This window comes from Rhinolophus sinicus, linkage group LG02 (genome assembly GCF_036562045.2).
Source record: "Rhinolophus sinicus isolate RSC01 linkage group LG02, ASM3656204v1, whole genome shotgun sequence".
Classification (NCBI taxonomy): domain Eukaryota; kingdom Metazoa; phylum Chordata; class Mammalia; order Chiroptera; family Rhinolophidae; genus Rhinolophus; species Rhinolophus sinicus.
The window spans coordinates 27,959,594-27,967,134 of record NC_133752.1 but is presented as its reverse complement, the minus strand read 5'-3'; the positions used below and the strand labels follow the sequence as shown (position 1 = coordinate 27,967,134).

The following is a 7,541-nucleotide window of genomic DNA, read 5'->3' as shown; positions in this document are numbered from 1 at the left end:
ATGTAAGTGCAGTAGTACCTCGGTTTTTGAACATCTCCATTGACAAACATTTTGGTTTTCGAACGCCGTAAATCCAGAAGTAAATGCTTAAGTTTTTGAACATGCCTCGAAAGTCAAACATGTCACGCAGCTTCTGCTGAGTGCAAGATCCTGAGGCCTAGCTGTCGGCTGTTGAGTCCTGAGCACCTGTGCAATACGGAGGTAATATTTGGGCTTATTTGGTGACTGTGTGCAATCAATCTGTGCTCATCTCATCTCAGGAGCACTCTTACAACCAATTTGTTTTTGTGACTGTGTGGAACCCAGTGCATCAATCTGTGTTCATCTAATCTAAGTAGCCCTCTTGCAACCAATTTGTTTTTGTGACTGTGTGTAGTCAATCTGTGTTCATGCCATCTCAGGAGCCCTCTGCCAATCATCCCTTGTGGTGAGAAATGGTTAAAAGCTGCAAAGTCAAGAGAATCATTAACAGAATAACAACAGCAGTGAAGAAGGAAATTATTTTCAAATATTAAAGTGGTGTCCATGTATGTGATCTGGCAACACAGTTTGATATTGCCAAATCTACAATTTGTACCATCTTAAAAAATAAAGAAGCCATTAAAGGAGCCAATGTTGCAAGAGGCGTGAAAACACTTATAAGACAAAGAACACAGACAATTGAAGAAGTGGTAAAATTACTTTTCATATGGATAAATGAAAAACAGTTGGCCGGTGACAGCATTTTTGAGAGCATAATTTGTGAAAAAACTTTACATTTGCGTGCTGACCTCATCAAAAACACCCCTGGAACAAGTGCTGAGAGTGATATTTTCAAGGCAAGTAGAGGGTGGTTTGAAAAGCTTAAGAGAGAAGTGGCATACACAATGTGGTGAGACATGGTGAAGCTGCCAGGGCCAACAAAGAAGATGCCAAGCAATTTGTTTTGGAATTTAAAGATTATGTAGAGGCAGAGGGTTTCCTTCCCCAACAAGTTTTCAACTGTTATGAGACAGGTCTCTTTTGGAAGAAAATGCCAAAGAGGACCTACATAATGAAGGAGGAGAAATCATTGCCAGGACACAAGCCCATGAAAGACAGGCTAACCCTTTTATTTTGGGGGAATGCAAGTGGGGATTTTAAGTTGAAACCTTTGCTAGTCTACCATTCTGAGAACCCCAAGGTGTTTAAGAAAAACAATGTCATAAAAAGTAATGTGGAGGGCAAGCAGCAAAGCTTGGGTAACCAGGCAATTTTTTATTGAGTGGGTTCACGAAGTGTTCGGGCCAAGTGTAAAAAAAAATACCTCCAAGACAAAAATCTTCCAATGAAGTGCCTCCTTGTTATGGAGGATGCTCCAGCTCACTCCCCAGGCTTGGAGGATGAGTTGATGGAAGAGTTCAGTTTTATCAATGTAAAGTTTTGCCCCCCACCACAACTCCTCTCATCCAGCCCATGGACCAGCAGGTCATATCTAATTTAAGAAGCTTTACACCAAAGCACTGTTCCAAAGGTGCTTTGACGTGACTTTGGACACAGAGCTAACCCTCAGAGAGTTCTGGAAGAGTCATTTTCGATATCCTACATTGCTTACATCTCATAGACAAAGCATGGAGGAATGTGTCTCACAGAACAATGAAGTCAGCATGGAAGAAATTGTGGCCCGATGCTTCCCCTGAATGTGTATTTGAGGATGTTGAAGAGGATGCTCCTATCGTTGAGGATATTGCGTCTCTGGGAACATCCATGGGCTGGGAAGTGAGTAGTGATGATGTGGAGGAGTTAGTGGAGGACCACCAGACTGAACTCACCACAGAAGAACTTCAACATCTTCTGATGGAGCAGCAATAGGCGGCCACTGAAGAGTTGTCTTCGGAGGAGGAGGGAAGACAAAGTGTTTCTACTGCACTGATCAAAGAAATGTGTGCAAAATGGGTTGAAGTGCAAATTTTTTGTTGAAAAATATCAGCCTGATAAAGCTGCTGTAAGTCATGCCACTGACACTTTCCATGATAATGCTATGTCTCACTTTAGACAAATTTTAAAACATCCGAGAAGCAAATGTCAATTGAAAAAATTTTAGTGAGGAAAAGATCCAGTGAGTCTAAACTTGGTGTCAGTGGTGTAAAAAAATCAAGGGAAGGAATGGCAGGAGAGGAGTCACCTACAGTGATTATGGAAGAGGGCTACAGATCACCTGAACCACACTCACCTATTGTGATTCCGGAAGAGGACCACAGAACACCTGAAGAACAGTCACCTATTGTGACTGGAAAGTATTGTGATTATTGAAGGGGACTCCCATCCAAACCATGACTATCATCACTGCAGGTGAGAAAAAATTACATTTTCATTTTTATTATCTGCAGTACTGTTTTTACATTGTATTTATTTATTATTGCTTTTAGAGTACAATATATTGTGTTTATTGCTTTCATTGTGTATCATTTTATGGCTCTGTGATATCATTAGATAGTAAAATTCACGCTAAATTGCTGTTTTAGGGGTTGATTTTAAAAGTCTGGAATGGATTAATTCATTTTCCATTACTTTCTATGGGAAACTGTGCTTCAGTTTTCGAACATTTCAGAACTCAGTCTTCTGGAATAAATTACATTAGAAAACCGAGGTACCACTGTAATAGTGTAAGTAGACAATGGTAAAATTTAGCAAAAAAAAAATAAAAAAAAATACTACTATATATCTGTATACAGCAATATTTAATGTATCATTAGGTGTAAGAATAAAACCACCAGGTGTTCATTTCTTCAATATTCAACAAATATTAATCAAACAATTTTTGTATGTGAAATACATTTCAAAGTTTGAAACTGAATATCCAAATTTTCCATAAGATATCTTTAATAGAGATCATATGATATGGAAGTTAGTATTGTTTTGGAATTATCATTTTTAATTTATATGTGTTTTCTGGAAACAACAGAAAACATACCATGACACTACTTTTTTCTGCTGTATTGTTGTATATAGCAATGTTGGGATTCAGAGTAGCTTGCTAAGGATTAGAGCGAATGAAAATTAAATCTCCACCTATCTCTTTTTCAATCTCTTAGTTTTACACATTTGACCTATGAATAAAACTGATTTTGTTTAATTCTACGTTTTAGTTTGTGACACAATTTTCAATATTAGTTTATCTAAACTACATATCTTATTTGTGATTGAAATTTCAATCATAGTAAATAGCATGATGTGGATTTATTCTGGGGATGATACAATGGCCTAAATTAATATAGCAATGGATTACAGAAGTTTTCACCTTGAAAAACTTTATAAATCTTACTCCTTAATGATTATAGAGGTCGTTATAGGTTTGAGGTGGTACTTGCTCATCTCTGTTCAAAGAGTCTGACTGATGGGGCCCATATATAAAGAATCAAATGTAAGAAAGCACTACTTTTAAGTACCTGTTCAGGTACTCTCTACCTCTCAATACAGGACTCTCTTGAAATGCTGGATTTGGGATTTCCTGCCTTGACCTTGGGACCCACACATTCAAGTTTGTCTCTAGAGCTGTTGCAGTCTCTAAGACAGACTCTGAAACCCTGTATTGAATCAGCTGCATGAAGAGGATTGAAGGCAAAAATCACATGTTCAGTTTAAGCCGAGCAGAGTCAAAGGTATGCCCACAAAAGCAGGTCGTCTCACCCCAGAGAGATATGAGGGACAAGGTGGCTTCATGCCTGAGTTCAGGAAGGGAGAGGAGAGAAAAGATCCTCTTCTGAGTGCAGGGAGTTAAAGAAGAAGCCGTGCTAGCTGGGTTCCTGCACAGTAACCCTGCCCATTAGTCAATGAACCCAGTAATAGAAGGCTTGTCAATCGGAATAGCAATTCATCCTTTGGAATATATGAGTGAATAGGAGAGAGAGAGAGACAGAGAGAGAGAGAGAGAGAGAGAGAGAGAGAGAGAGAGAGAGAGAGAGACTGCAAATGCCCTCTTCAGTGATTATCCATGTGGAGAGAGGGTTGAAGCCTTATTTCTATGAGCTGAAACTGAAATGTGTGAAGAAGAGTGGAGATATTTGCTTTAACAGCATCTGCAAGGCTTTCATGCTCTTTACTTTCATATTTTACAACTTAAGTTGAGCACTGACACAATTAGCAAACAAGATGCTAATCTACAAATATCTCTGGCATGCTGTACTAAAGTTTTACCATGTTGACACTTACACCTTGCAAATTGTTTTCAGTTGCCACAATAGTGAGAATGAACTGTGGAAACTCTGACTGTATTATTTTAACTAACGAAGTTAATTTGTGTATTTGTTACTGCATGCAGGTAATTATATGCTAGATGTGGAAACACAAATATCAGTATGACTGGGCTCTGGTTGGATAAGTGTCACAGTTTATTATCATTGTTAAAAGTGAGGCTTTCAAGTTATACTGTCTGTTTGAGTACTAGTTCTCCTAATTAATGTCTTAAGCTGTGAAATGGGGATAACAAAGTTATGTAATGATTAAATTAGATGGTGTATATTAAGCATGTGGCACAGTACCTGGAACTAGGTAAGTGTTCAATAAATGTTTGTCATTATTATTACTATTATGATTGTGACTACTGTACTACTACTGCTACTACCATGGGATAGTTCACGAATTACTAACTGCTTGTTAACCTCCAAATCACCATTCTGAGAAATACAACCAGAGTTGTCATCTGATGTAAAAATGGACACATGACCCTTCTATTCTGACCACAACTGATTGAACCAGGAATTAGTACCTATGATCTATGGTTCTGAATTGTTACTCTTCATAACATATTTTTGATAGTAGAGCTTTTGTCAGCCCTGTGGAGACTGAAGTCCATTCATACTAATAGCATTGGTGATTTGGGTGCCTTCAGCACCTTGTGGCTAGGTAACAGTTATTTTCTATACTGATCCTACCTGGATGCTCCTGAGTCATGGTTCTGGCACTGAGCTGAAGCTAGTCTACACCTTCCTCACAATAACTTACATCCGATGTCCCCCATATCCCTCCCACACAATGATGTATATCTATAAGTAGATTCCTCAGTTGCGCCTTCAGATTCACGAGTGATGGAAACATGTGAGGTGGTGGGGGCTAATAGAATACCATTTGATAACTACCTTCTTTGCCTACGAAAGCCTCATAGAACAATGGATACTGATCTTTCTACATGTGCATGGTGGGGAGAGGGGTGGAGCAGGGAATAGAATACTTGTATCAGAATTACCTCCACTTCCAATAAGGCATCTGCAAATATCACTTAGATTGAAAGCCAGTTCACTACTCAATTAAGACTCTTTATATTCCCCCCTAGTAAGGTTCAAGATTGCTTCTAACATGGGAAATATAATTGTATTGACATGTAGAGCTTTACGAGTATTTAGGATTTGGGATAAAGCTAGGATGATGAAATATAGAGATCCTATAATATAGTGGCTAATAACAAGGAATTTTGTTTATTTTTTACATAAGAGTTCCAACATGGCAGGGAAGTTCTGCTCCTTGTGTTCATTTGAAGACTTAGGTTCTCTCAGTGTCATTTTTCTGACAGCTCAAAGAGTACTGTTGTCATCTGTATGGCCTTCAATGGGCCACCACCATGTGTCTGTTTAGGATGATGGCAAGAGGAAAAAGAAAATATAGGGGCAACCTCAGTGCCTTAAGGGCCAGTTCCAGAAGTGGCCCAGATCACTGCTCTTCAGTTTTGTTGGTGAGAACTTAGCATATGGCTATTCTTAGCTGCAAGGGAGCCTTGGAAATGTAATCTAACTGGACAGTTATGTGTCCAAGATGAGGGGAAAATGGATTTTTGGTGGACAGCTAGCAGTCTCACCATCAAGTCCTTGCTGAGAAACAAGAGGTATACAATTGTAGTGTCAAACATTATCTGTGACTAAAGCACTGTTACAAAAATTCAGCTATCATTGAGTGCTTAGATAAGAAAAGGTCTATGATTTATTGAGCTTAGAATTTTTTTAACAGTTCAGGCATTTAATTAGGTTCTTTGTAATTAATTTAGAACACCAGTTTGTGAGGATAAACCCCATGTGTGAGAGCAAACACAGAGCAGAGGTAGCCCTGGGGCTGAGGAACAGCTTTGATTTTTGGCAGAATTTGCGAGTCCACAGCTTTCTGATCAATTTTGTGCTGCTCTGTAATCTGGTATTTCTCTTTCTCGGTATTGAAGCTCTCCCCCTCCCAGTGTCTGGGCTTACGCAGCTTCTTCTTCTTGAAGTAAGCATCAGTGAGGTGTTTGGGGATTTTCACACCACTGATACCAATTTTGGTGGAGGTGGCGATGACAAATTTCTGGTGTGTTCTATGCAGAGGAACTCAATTGAGGGACAGAGTTCCAGTCACAAGTAGCAAGCCACTGCTCAGCTGCTTCAGGAAAACCACCCTCTTGTCTCTATGGTGCCCAGTGAGGATGATCAGAATGGTCCCAGGAGTGATGCTGGCCCAAAGTTTTCTCACATGCTTACTGAAGGGTTTCTTGCCATCGCTCAACAGCTTTGGAGGCACATCTTCAGTGGATAGTATCTAGGCATTTTGCAAATTTTAACCACTGAGGTGCCACTATTCTTGTCGCCACCAACTGGTTTTGTGACAGTAGCAAGAACCTTCTCCTTCTTTTTCTTTTCAATCCTGGATTTAGCTGCTGAATACTTCCTCTTGCACATGGCCTTTTGGGAATACATAGCTGATAGAGAATATCTGCCGATTCCTCTGACCAGGACAGGGTTTCGGCTACAATGGGGCTTCCCCTTCTTAGGCATTTTGGCCTTGAGGTTAGCCTTCTTAATCTTGCCACCAGTATCAGCCTTCTTGACTTCAGGTTTCTTCTCCTTAGTGTCCGGCTTCTCAGCTTTTTCACCTGCCATCTTGCAAGTTGGGAAAGCAAGATTAGAATTTTTTTATACTCAATTCATTTACATATATACGTTCATACTCATACATGTACCTTGACTTAATTCTCAGGATGATAGTGCAATAACCAGATTGTAAGTATGGAACATGATGTGAGAAACTATAAAAATTAGTGTAACACAAGGCATGTAGGTCTCTGATTTTGGATACTAGCGATTTTGTGCCAGCATGGCCATTATGCGCATGACTGTCCAATGCATTCATACTTCCTGGGTCTCATTCTCCAAGTTCTCTAGTTTTAATAGTACAGTCCTGTCCTATTAATTTTATCTTCAAAATATATCTTAAAACCACCTACTCTCCTTCTACTAACCCTGGTTCCCTCGCCTTCCAAAGTCTATAAATCAAACTTATTTTCCTTCCCCAGTCCCACATCAGGTTGTTTTTCTCAGGTTTATCCCCACTGAAGTTTTTTGAGCTCCTAAACCACTCTGAGTTCTTCTTTTTTAAAATCTCTGCATCTATTAATCCTTCTGTCTCTCTGTCCATCCTTTGTGTGACTGTATCCTCTTCATCTTTTAGGACTCAGCCTTGATGTCACCTCTTCAGAGAGATTTCCCTGATCACTGTATATGAAGCGGGTTTCTTCAGATGTTATCTATCTTAAGCACAGTTAAATTTCTTCAATCATATTTGGT

At 39.4% G+C, this 7,541-nt stretch overlaps 1 pseudogene; it reads right to left on the bottom strand.

The window, feature by feature from the left end:
• Positions 1-5,991: 5,991 nt before the first annotated feature.
• On the bottom strand, positions 5,992-6,857 carry LOC109452730 (large ribosomal subunit protein eL6; annotated as a pseudogene).
• Positions 6,858-7,541: the final 684 nt, after the last annotated feature.